Source organism: Montipora foliosa, chromosome 6 (assembly GCF_036669935.1).
Source record: "Montipora foliosa isolate CH-2021 chromosome 6, ASM3666993v2, whole genome shotgun sequence".
Classification (NCBI taxonomy): domain Eukaryota; kingdom Metazoa; phylum Cnidaria; class Anthozoa; order Scleractinia; family Acroporidae; genus Montipora; species Montipora foliosa.
Genome location: NC_090874.1, coordinates 64,671,205 through 64,683,704, shown reverse-complemented (window position 1 = coordinate 64,683,704; position 12,500 = coordinate 64,671,205). Strand labels below are relative to the sequence as shown.

At 40.2% G+C, this 12,500-nt stretch overlaps 1 protein-coding gene and 1 pseudogene across 2 annotated transcripts in view; one reads left to right on the top strand and one right to left on the bottom strand.

Moving 5' to 3' along the window:
• LOC138008155 (cold shock domain-containing protein E1-like) overlaps positions 1–5,251 on the bottom strand; it is a 32,312-nt gene extending 27,061 nt beyond the window's left edge. Inside the window, exons 1-2 of one of the 2 annotated variants that reach the window (XM_068855381.1) lie at positions 5,150–5,251; positions 2,439–2,602 (exon numbers count right to left, since the gene is read on the bottom strand). The gene's annotated coding sequence lies outside the window, so the exon portion shown is untranslated. Of the gene's footprint in view, positions 1–2,347; positions 2,365–2,438; positions 2,603–5,149 lie in introns of those variants that run through there. The other variant, XM_068855382.1, reaches the window with a different exon arrangement.
• A 3,337-nt stretch (positions 5,252–8,588) lies between these two features.
• On the top strand, positions 8,589–10,909 carry LOC138005909 (solute carrier family 23 member 2-like; annotated as a pseudogene).
• Positions 10,910–12,500: the final 1,591 nt, after the last annotated feature.

Below are 12,500 nucleotides of genomic sequence, written 5' to 3'. Positions count from 1 at the left end.
AGTTTCCAGAACTTAATGGAAAATCCAGAATAGGGTTTATATTAAATAAGTCAGATTAGAAACTTCTGCTATTTCTAGAACATTCTAACAAGTCTAACAAGTTTTTTCCATTTAGCAATGGAATGTTCTTCCACTGCTAAAAACAGAACATTGTTTTAATCAGATGGCATATACACGTAAGACCAAGAGGGTGTCTGTTTAAGTTAGTTACAGTTGCAGCTCTTTGACAGTGAAATAAAGTACATGTATTTGTGGAAGTACATGTATCTTTGATTGACTCCATGAAAGGGGGAATTTCCCCTTGCACAAAATGTCTCAGCCCAGATTAACAATTAATATTAATTATTGATCTAAAGACAGCATAATAACCCACAATTATTTCTACCCACTATTATTAACTTGACGACTGTTGAAGAAAAAGTCACTGCAACTGAAATTATTCACAATGAAAAGATTTTTTTCCTGCTCTGAAAGCACAACCTTATCCAAGAAAATTTTTGACTCAGAGCAATCAGTATTTAACCCAAGATATTTTGATGCTACAGTACCGCTCAGAAATACGTTAACCAAAATATGCACACAATACGCATATATCTATACCCGTATGTGTGTATATCCATACGCATATGTGCGTATAACCATACGCGTATTCGAGTATACCGATATACGCGTCTTATTGTTTTGCTTATTGTTACAATAAAGAATACATGTAGCTTGACAGCACTAAAATAGTACACGGCTACGAACTACATGACAAAGACGCACTTCCACAAACAGCTGTCGCGTTCGGAATACGACGAACCCACGCACGGATGTTTATTTCATTGATAAACATTCAGGTTCAGAGTTATTTTGTTGCACACTATTAAAAGAGAGAATTAATAATATACAAAAGGCACACCATCAATAAACATGCAATTCTCGGAAAATGTTCAAGTTTACCTCGCCAAATACGACGGAAGTTCTACTCCTATTTGAAAAGTGTTGCATTACCTGTCACGATTTCCTCTTGATGTGAGCAGTATACAAATTTTGATAGATCGTTGTTCAGGCATTCCCTTCTACTTTAATTTGCTATAAGTTTAAAACCAGCAGTATCAAATGATACGATACTACAGAAATTGTTTCCCATTTATGAGTTAGTCGCTTCTCTTCATAAAAAGTTTTTAATTGAAGGTAAAATGGAAATGAATTGTTGATTTATCTTTCGATTGGATCATTTTCACACCCGTGAATATTATTTTTCACTCCCAATTTCACCGCGTGAATTTTTACCCTTAATTTCATGACGTGAAAGTTTTCACCGATCATTCACGGCATAAATAGTTTCATGCGAAGAGTGAAAGTGATTACGGCATATTCACGCCGTGAAAATTGAAATTCACGCACTGGGGCCGTGAAAAAATTTCACGGTTTTCAATGAATCCATAACGCCCTTTTTGTGTGAAGGGTCACAAACGATACATGTATTTGAATGCTAAACTTAAGACAAATTTTTGTCTCCCTTCTGATTCATAAACATTGAATTACTTTTGCTTGTTATCCAAAAAATGCGTGACGGGAAGCGACCTGCGCGTTTGTAACATGATAGCTTTTGCAGTATGTAAATTTTCTGTTATCGGCTCGTGGCTTTGTTCAGATCCAAAAGTTCTTTGTTTTACTCAACAATGCAACACAAAGGAAATTTATGGTACTGAATAACAAAGGAAAATCAGACGCGCATGAATATACGAGTACATGCATGTGTGTATAAGTATACGCCTATGTGCGTATAAGTATACGCGTATGTGCGTATAAGCATACGTGTATATGCATATACACTGCGTATGCGCAGTTAACGTATATCTGAGCGGCACTGTATCACGAGTGGTTGATTTTATTAATAATTATTATTGGCCATGTGATTGTAAAACACATGAACATTTTAGAGTGCAGTAAACAGGAGGTACACTTGTAGGTCCAGGTCCCCATCCCTGTGTTGGACATACATGTAATTCCTTGATAAAAGTGAAGTGCTTCCTTAACGTGGCAATTACACTATTTTGTCCTTGTGATCCTCTGATGTTAAAACTCTGACGTTGAGCATTGTGATGTCATGTTTCAAGGACTTACGATGTTTGTAAACGACTGAAGTGGTGAGTGCCTTGTGTGAGCTGTACATACTGATTGCTCTGAGTCAGAAATTTTCTTGGATCATGAAATCATGTTTAAGGTTGTGGAGTATTCTGCCATTTGCCCCAACATGCACCCTGTTAGAGATAACAGGAAAACTGACAAAATTATTTCAAACAAGATCAAGTTGTTCAAATTTCAAATTTGTCTAATAAGTAACACATAGAGATCTTACCAGAAGACAATTTAATGACAAAATTATTTCAAACAAGATCAAGTTGTTCAAATTTCAAACTTGTCTAATAAGTAACACATAGAGATCTTACCAGAAGACAATTTAATGACACAACTTTCCCTGTTAAGCTTGGGTACGTCAAATGAATTCCACAGAATTTGAGGTAAAGAAGGCCACTGCTGACAGGTTTGATTGTAAAGGTAAAGTGTCTGAAGCTATCATCTTGTTTCTAATTCTATTTGCTTGCAGAATTTCCTGAGTAATAAAGAGAAAAGTTAAAACAAAGCCTGTTCAAGACACTCATTGAACTGGAACTCATCCTGGAGTTGACATCATTAATTAAAAAAAGGGGATGTGTCACTACATTAAGTCAAATTCAGCACATGGGCTGATCAATGTAAGTGGCAGTCACTCTTGTCTTTTACTAGGGTTTGAGTCAAAAATCAAGGGAGAGCAGCCGTCGGTGAGAGGCAAATACAAAGGGACCCTAAGATCTACGACGGTTACGTTGACGAAAACGTCACCTCAAGTAAATGTATTTCGCGATTATTCAGTCTCGTTCACGTTCTACAATATGGGCGAAGTATCCTTAAAATAAATTGGTACGAGCGGTTTCAGACTGAAAATAGAGAATGAAAGATTCTCTGTCACATGCTCACATTGTTGCAAAACCTAAAATTGGTGATTTCCCATCGTCGTCATGCAGAGAACCGCAAAAATATGAGCTAAAATCTGTGCTGCATGTACAGCACGATTATTAATGCTCTTTCAACCAATTACATCATTGTTTAGTGGCGTTTTCGTCGGTCGTCGTTGTGGATCTTAAACTCCCTAACTTCTGACAAACAGACGACGGAAAACCACCAGTGACCGGCTTCTAATGAAACCCCTGTCAGCAACTGGGAATTAATTGGTAACCATATCAAGCAAATTGTAAAAATATCTACTGAATACACCAAAGGAAGGGTTGAATAAAACAGCAGAATACAAAAGGAGCTGGGAATGAACAAGATTGACAGCTTAACAGTTTTTCAAAGTTTATTTCATTGGTTGTTTGTAACCTAAATTATGTATGCTTGACAGACAATTTTTGTAAAACAGTTACTTGTTTTTACTACACACTGTAGTCCATTTCAAGGCTTAACTTACGATAACCCAGCTTTCAAAGAGAGTGCAAGGGTTAGAGATTTGAGATTTACAAAAGTGTCCAAAAACAAAGGAAATCCAAAACTCCTGATATTCCATCTGTCATAATAATAAGTGTCTTTTAGCTACATGTCAGCATATACCAATTTGAGGGTTGCGACCTCGCAAAATTAAATGCCCAACGAAAAGTGAAATGCAAAGGTACATTTAGCTTATGTTAACATGTATCTCAAAATGAGACGCAAAGTAACTCAAAAGCTCGATTTCAGGATGTCTTTCATGGAGATTGTCATTCCCTGTTGGACACCATGAAACCATGTAATCTTGAGGGGACACCAAACCATGAGTCAACAATGAAATGATACATGAAATGAATCATTATTGCGGATATGAAATCAACCAAAGCTATGATCCCCCGCAGCTATGAATGCAATTTTAGCAATTGCGCAGAGAAGTCTGAAAATTTCAGGACTTCAAAGGGGTTTGAACCCGTGACCTCGCAATACTGGTGCAAAGCTCTAACCAACTGAGCTAAGAAGTCACTAATGTTGGGAGCTGGTCATTTGTGTTCTAATTTTCCAGTGGTTCAAATGACCAGCTCCCAACGTCAGTGTCTTCATACATGTAGCTCAGTTGGCCATGGCTTCTCTATGCAATTGCTAAAATTGCATTCATAACTGCAAGGATCATAGCTTCAATTGATCAAACCATGAGTGTTAGAAGGTCTGCACCAGAATACCACAATGACCTTAACATCTGCAGGTCCTACACCGTAAACCTGGGCAAATGCCCCACCCACATTGACTTTCACTGTTTACAAGCATTTATTTTGATTTTAAAATTTGCAATCCACACCAACAAAAGAACCCTTTGCTTTGACAGTCAGTCAACCTCTGATAGGTAAATTTATGACAGCAAATGATGTGACAATGATGATCTCTATATTGCTGATGAGTGAGTCTAAGTTACTGAACTGAGTTCTTGCAAGTCAGTTACTTCCGACAAAATGAGAGCAACTTCACATAAGAGATGGATGATGGCATGCAACACAATTATTATAACCTTTTGTTGACCGTGGGATCAGTGAAGTGATTGGCCTCTTGCATTAAAAAAGGAAAACATCTAACCATTCATATTGAACTTTAAGTTAAAATATTCAAAAAGCAAATTCGCCTTTGCAAAGCACCCTTCTACGCAAGCCATAAAATAAGTGGTTGTCACAAGCACACACACCGCATATTCGAGACCCTCAAAAACCGCTCCTTTAAATGCCTCCAAAACATAAAAGTTTGGTTTCTCAAACACGTGAGAATACAATCAGTTCGTAAGCACCAAAGAAATGCATTGTTTCTTATCACAGTGACAAACGCATTTTAGCAAAATTGTTCTATCAATCAATATTGAAATGCATCTTTGACTAAATTCAATACAAAATACCTTGAAAACATTTTTTTTTTAAACTGTACATATCAAAACCGATCCAATATTTCACCCCGAAAGAACTGTTCGATATTGAAATATTGAGAAACGTGGTCTTATGGGAGTTCGCAGAAAACAGCCTGCCTTCTGGCTCTTAAGCGCCTTCATTTTGACGAAGTAGACAACACAACGCGTCACCTAGAAAATATGGCTTCTTGAGTCAATCATTTTACTTACCTTCGGAAGGAATATCGCGTACAGGGCGAGTAATTCCCTCCCGAACCACGGAACCGAAAACCAGCCATCTTGGATCTTCTTTCGCCACAACAGTGATGTCATGTGACCTCTCGCCCAGATATATCTTTGGGGAATGGGCAAAGTCACGTGACAGGCGTACTTCGCCAGGCTGGCGAAGCAACCTCATTGGTTGATTTCTGCAATAATGATGCAAAGGTTTGAAGTATTTCTAATATTTCGCCAGGCACAGCCTTGACAACTGACCGTTTATTTATTGATCGGAAGAAAGAATGGGTTAGAAAATTTGGGGAGGGAAGAGGCTCATGGCCGGCTCCGGGTCATGGGTTCCTGACGGTATGTTTCTTTCGCTTTTTCGTCTCATGGTGTACGGGTTTGTAACGCAGTAGGCCATTGATTTGCCCGTGGGTATTAAGAAGAGCTGTTCAGTTGGTCAGCGATGCGTGAAATGGCGTACAATGACGCCATTTTCAAAAGTAACCCGTTGAAATTTAAAACAGCTATTTATATATAACAAAGCGGATGAGGGGACTGGAACCTAGATTAAGCAAATACTTAACAGTAAAATATATAATAAGAAATAAGTATAATCGTTCTCTGGTAAAAAGTTTGAAAAGACTATAAGCTTTCGACAGACTGAACTGCTGTCTTCAACGGATAAAAACGTGTAAAGAATAAAAGCGAAAGAAGTTTTTATATAACGAAAAATTCGCATAAATTAAAGGATAAAAACATGTGGTAGAAAGAATGTTTAAAATGCTAAGAAAATTAATGCTTCTTTAAGAGAATGTGATATTGCCTAGGGAGCGGGCACGAATTATTGTCCGCCCCAGCGGTTTTTGCCGTATGCCATGACTCCAATGTCTTTCTACTCCGATTGTTCGCTTTGTCAATGATTTTAGAGTTGTCGAAGTCAATAGCATGATTAAAAGTCCATGCGTGTTTTGCAACATTTGAGCCTTCAGTACAATGCTTTAAGTTCCTCATGTGTTCTTTTCTCCTAGTAGTAAAGGATCTTTTAGTTTCACCAATGTAGCTCCAGGGGCAAGATGCGCATGGAATTTTATAGATGACATTGCATTGGTCGTCTTCGGCAGGTCAAAACTTAGGGATAGGGAAATGCTGTTGTAAAGTTTTTTACTGGTCTGCTGGTGACTTGGATGTCGTGTTTCTTCAGGATTTTTGTGAGAGGTTCCGTGATGCCTTTGATGTATGGAAGGACTGCATAGTTGCGTCGGTTTGTTGGCTCAGCCCATTTAAAGAACATGCCGACCAACTCTTCTGGAGTAGGTGTAGGTGGTGGAGGTCTCGCTTTCTTTCTTATAACATCAGCAGCGATTTTTTTGGGATAGCCGTTGGAGTGTAAAGCGGCGCAAACCCGAGCAGTTTCACGGGACTTTCCAATTTGTGTGATGGGGAGATTCAATGCTCTATGCAGGAGTGTCTCAGCGGTGCTGATTTTATGTTTCCTGTCATGGTGTGAATGGAAGTCAAGATATCTATCCGTATGGGTGGGTTTGCGGTAGATGTCGACCAAACGTTTTCCGTATGCTTATTCTTTACACGTTTTTATCCGTTGAAGACAGCAGTTCAGTCTGTCGAAAGCTTATAGTCTTTTTAAACTTTTTACCAGAAAACGATTATACTTATTTCTTATCATGAATCCTGGTAACGGATCTTCAATATTTTTAAAAATATATGATGATAATAACAGAAAAGAGTATAAAGCATCAGCTTTTCACTTCCGACGTTGACGTTGAAAGCTGGCTCAAGTTCTTGAATAAATAAGGTCTCTTTTATTTTACAATGATAGTCTGTTTTGCCCTTCGCTAAAATATCAAAATGATCCCACTTGATGTTATGTCCAGTGGCCTTGACGTGGTCAGCAATGGCTGAAGTATTGTCATTTTTAGCTAGGGCCTTAAAATGTTCGGTTTTTCTATCGTGAAGCCGCCGTTTAGTTTTACCGATGTAAAAACCATTACAATCCCAACAATTTGCTCTGTAAATAACTCTGGATTGTTGTGAACGATTAATACGGTCCTTGTAAGGAAAGAAAGATTTTATACATCGAGTGCTCTGAAAAACAATCTTAAGTTTAACACAAGAGTAGAATTTGTACACACAAGATTTCAGGCGTTTAGCGACTTGGTTGCTTTGCAAACCTAAGTAGGGAAGTAGGATAACAATATCTTTCTTAGGAACTGTAGACACTGGATTGCTTTGCTGATGTTGTTTGTTTTTGTTCAAAACATCGTTGATATGGACAAGTTCAATATGTTTATCACTGCTGTTTGTGTCTTATTTTTGATCAAACTGCGATAGCCCAAGAACAAATCTCGGGGTCAATTACCATTAGACTAACGTCCGGGAGGTCGTGGGTTGAGGCCCGCCCAGGGGTTTGGGAAATACTGGAACATGGCTAAATTGAACTAGAGAACAGGGTATCAAAGACAAAATATCTTAGGGAACAAAAACCATTTAAGGTGGCTCAAACTACACTTTCAACACATGAAAGCAACGCTCTTATTAGAAGAACTAAATATTTTGAGCAAGAGCCCATACAACGTAGATTTGATTTTAGTGGTGTACTATATTTTGGCTGGCCAAACCAGCCTTCTTCAGGTATAATGAGATTTTACATTAGATTGTCATTACAAGGATTGTCACTACAATTAAACACCAATTATTGCTGAAAAAGATTCGATCATAATTTTGGGGTAAAACGTGGCAACAGGAAAGCCTTGCAAAAACACCCCATATTTTGGCTTTAGGCGATTATGAAAAAATCTTTCCTTTTTCACTAGATCCAAGGTGCTTTAATTATTCCAAATGTTGGTCGGCTTCACTGGAATCGCCGGTTTTCTTCTCCGGGTGCTTACCATTTAGCCAAAAAATCCGGAAATTTCAGTTTGAGCTTAAATGGAAAGGCAATTTTCCGGAAAATCTTTTCGAAAATTGTGGACAACCTCCAGAGGTAGTCCTCTTTTTCCGTTCGGAATGGAATTCGCGAAATGCCCTTACCATTTGCGAGAACCTTCCGTTTCCAGGCCCTTTCTCACAAGATCGAGTAAAATATGCGGGATGGAATGCTGTGTAGCAAATGGTAAGCGCCATTCTCATCCGGTTGTCATGAAATTCGGAAAATCGCTTACCTTTATGCAACGATCATTCCATCCGGATTATTTGGCTAAATGGTAAGCACCCTCCGTTTCAATGGACCGCTGACCATAGCACCTACGATCACTCTTGTGGGTCTGGCTCTTTTAACGTAGCAGAAGAACACACAGGGATATCTACTTCTAACGTCCGGACAGTGACAAATCATTTTTTTTTTTTACTTACGGTAACCATCGATTTTTATATTAATTAATTAATTTAATTATTTATTTTCATTTAAGGAAATCACCGGGGAATTTAAATGACGTAAGTATTACGCGGATTTGCATGGTCTAGTTGTTGGCAAACCCTACCCTGGGAAATACAACTCAATCTAATCCACATTGTAGTAGAGTTAAAATTTGAACAACCGCGGTCGCGACCTGGTGTACTTATCCATTGTTAACATTTATCCATGCCAGCATCTTGACTTACTCACTATTTAAAAGTTTTAAATTGATTGCCCTTTTTCAAACTGAAAATAAGCTTTTAGCAAGGGCAAAATGAATAGCCGTCAAATTAAATGCAACTTCATTGGGCACATTTGTCTATAAAGCAATATAATTATGCTACTTCCTCAAATCCTCTTATGTATTACAGGACAATCGTGTTAATTGCCTTGTTCTCACAATACCTTACCAAAATAAAGATTCCATTACCCGGATACAGCAAAGAACGTTGGAGGATACTACGTAGGTCACTATCCGTTATTCAGATTGTTTCCGGTGATTGCTATGTACCGTGCACTGCTGAGTGTCATTTAGGAGCAGTAGAACATGACCATTTAATTTCAGGGAATATGAGACATCTCTAAGAAACTAAAAGCAAACACTGGCAGGCAAACACTCGTTCCTACCAAGGCCACGTTCGCTTTCGGAAACATGTTGCAGTTCTGGAATAGGTTGGAGATCATTTATAGAAACTGGGCACTATTTCTCAGAGCAAAATTGTCCCAGATAGCATCTTTAGTTAATTTTTGGGAAATAGAGGATCTCGATAAACAGGCGCTGGCCATGCAAGCTGGTTTAAATCACCCTTGAAATGAGGGTAAGTGGCTCCCTCTCGATCTCATCTAGCTATAGGATGCTGTGAATGCATTATGTCATTGTGCATGCCGATCTCGATAATGGTGGATGAAAGAGCGAATTGTATCTGCATCGATAGATGGCGAGATTTGACTCGTGACAGTCAAATACGCCAACTTCAGTGCTTAAAATTTCTTTGTGAGTCACCGCTGCTCTGTATCTTTTGCAAAGCACGATAGTATTGCAATAACTGTCTACCGCTTATTAGAGGTGATTCTTGCAACTGCTGTATCTTGGATAATTTCCGCCATCATCACTGCTGCGGGAGGTTTTCCCTCAGATCGTAACGTTCCTCAGTACATGGCGAGGACTGATGCTAGAACTGCGGTGTTGAAAGAAGCCAAATGATTCAGATTTCTCTACCCAGGTTAGTGCAGGACATGTCCACTATTCAGCGTCAATTATGTCCGTTCTCCGTCTAATATGCATCACAAGCCGAGTGAGTGTCCTCATTAATAAAATTCCTTGATCCTTACCTCGACCTTACCTGATCCTTACCTCGAAAGCGACGCTGACGGGTGCAATAGGTTGTTTCTGATGATGTACATGTGCATAGTTTTCCTTAAATTCCGTTAATTTTGCACTATATTTTTAAAGACATGATTGTATTGAAGTACGAAGGTCCACTTTCACGTTGCTCTCTTTTCAGGTCAGTGGGGGACGACTTCTGTTAGTGCCGCTGGGGTGTTTGGAATGCTTGCTGGCGTGCTGGCCGCCATTATCGAGTCGGTGGGTGATTACTATTTATGCGCGAGATTGGCAGGAGCACCACCATCGCCAAAACACGCCGGAAGGGATTGATTGGATGCCTCTTAGCTGGAGCTTTTGGTACCGGAAATGGTACAACATCAAATAGTGAAAACGTAGGCGCCGTCGAAATAACGAAGGTAAACTGGAATCGATTGTTTATCTTCTGAGAAATGAAGATGAAATCTTCAAGAATATAAACGTTTTCAGTAAAACAGTCAGTCTCCGATTACAATAAAAGTTCGATACAATAAAGGATCAGAGAACTGGAGAAATGAGACGGGATCTCTTTCATACCTAACATTGTTATTGGTTCGAAAATTAAGCTCGTTATACTGGTGTTGGGCTTCGTATAGGGCTATTTCCGTCAAGACTCAAACCCCTCGCTTGGCCCCCCTTCGTTGAATTTACAAAACTATGTACAAAATCACCTTTATGATGTCTAAACTTTGATGTCTTGTTAGGTTGGAAGCCTTGTCATTCACTTTTGCGCTTTGGTACTGATGGTTGTCGGTGTTCACGGCAAATTTGGCGCGTTGTTCGTCTGCTTTCCAGGCCAGATCCCATCGTCGGTGGAGTTTTCATGGTCATATTTGGTATGGTTACCGCTGTTGGAATCTCCAATCTGCAATTTGCTGACATGAATTCTTCCAGGAATCTGTTCATCGTTGGATTTCTTATTGTATTTGGATTGGACATAACAAATCACGATGACGCGATTAATACAGGGGATGTTTTATCAGAACATTGAAATCTCTTTGAGTTAAATCAATTTTGAATGTTGCTGTCATGCTAAATGGTACCCTTAGTTGATCAAGACCTTTATAAACCAATTGAATGTCTCTCTACATTGAGCATTTTTTAGAGCAGTGTGTAAAAATATTGCAATCCATGCATTGTGCTAAGAGATTTTATTGGCATTAACGGCATCACTTACTGTGTAATTGTTTCAAAAACTGACCAAATCGTTACAGTACTCTATTGGCTTAGTCCTATAGACACTAATCCCAGTATATGAGGTCTAGTAAAGTCCAAAGTATCATTCTGTGAGCTCTTAAGTTTTCTGTAAGGAGTATGCACCTTTACTGTTTAAGAATTTTATTATGGCTCATCCGCGTGGCAGTTCGAAAGCTACTGGCCCTCGCCATCGTCCTCGGAAAGATCTCACTACACTGTCGACGGAAGTTCTTCGCCTTCGTCTTCAGGCCCTCAATCTACCGTGGAACAACCTCGCAGCCACCGCCCGGTCGGGTGAAAAAAATTCCACGGCAAAAGAACCTTCCCGTTCATATCGCGACACCCTAACCCTAACCCTAACACCGATGGAGTCGACGAAGTGAGTGACAATTCCTCATCTGTTAGTTCTGTGGATGGCCTTGATGAGGACAACATCGATCTCTCTCAGTTCGGGTTGTCAGCCCCACAAATCGTGACGCCCGTCCAGCAACCTGGTGCATTTTCCAAAGCCCAAATGGCCGCCATAGAGGATACCGTTCGTTTGTCCGTGGAGCAAGCGCTCAACAGCCGCTCGTACCCGCCCGTCGAGCCCTTTCTGGGCACTGATACGCCCAACACGGCAACTCCAGCAACTCGTAGACAAGGAGTAGATACTCCTCTGGGCTTCCATCGCCATCTGGACAGAAATTTGGAGGACAAGATTCTGCGTGGATGGGGGGGGGGGGGGGGGGTACATTGACTTTACTCTGTTGCTCCCCGATTCCTTAAGTAGGCCCCAGGTTCCCGAAATCCAGCTCCGCCTAGATGACAAGGCCCCAGGCCTCGCCTCACCGTTGTCAATGGTCCGCAAAAGTAAGCCTATCATTGACAATTTCATAAGTGGTTGGATGCCTATACTGCCTACATGCTGGTTATTGTTTCATCGTATCCTCAAAGATCCCTTGAGTTGCTTTAGTACTAGCAGATCATAAGCAGGGCGGCTACTAAATTCAAGGGATTGGCCTTCCTTTCATACGATGAACAGTTTCGCCGCAGAGCCTCTTACGACCTAACTATAAGATGGGATCAAGTTGACCTTGAACTGTGGACCGTTACCTTCTCTGGCCTTGCTTAGCTGCACTGTCTTGTTTGCTCCAGCCCCTACCACAGCCATATCGACTGTCCTATCGCGGACCCTCCAAGATAGCAGCCCCGAAACGGACCTGTCTGCTTTCGATTTAACCGGACCTCTGGGTACACTACAAGTACTTGCCCGTTCCCACAAGTCTGCCCACTCCATCGTCAGCTGCCCTAACAGCATCTAAAGAACCAGTCAACGCCACAATACCTCTACCAGTTCCAGCGAACGCAGCAAGAGATAAAGTTCAGCTTCTTGCCAAGCACGG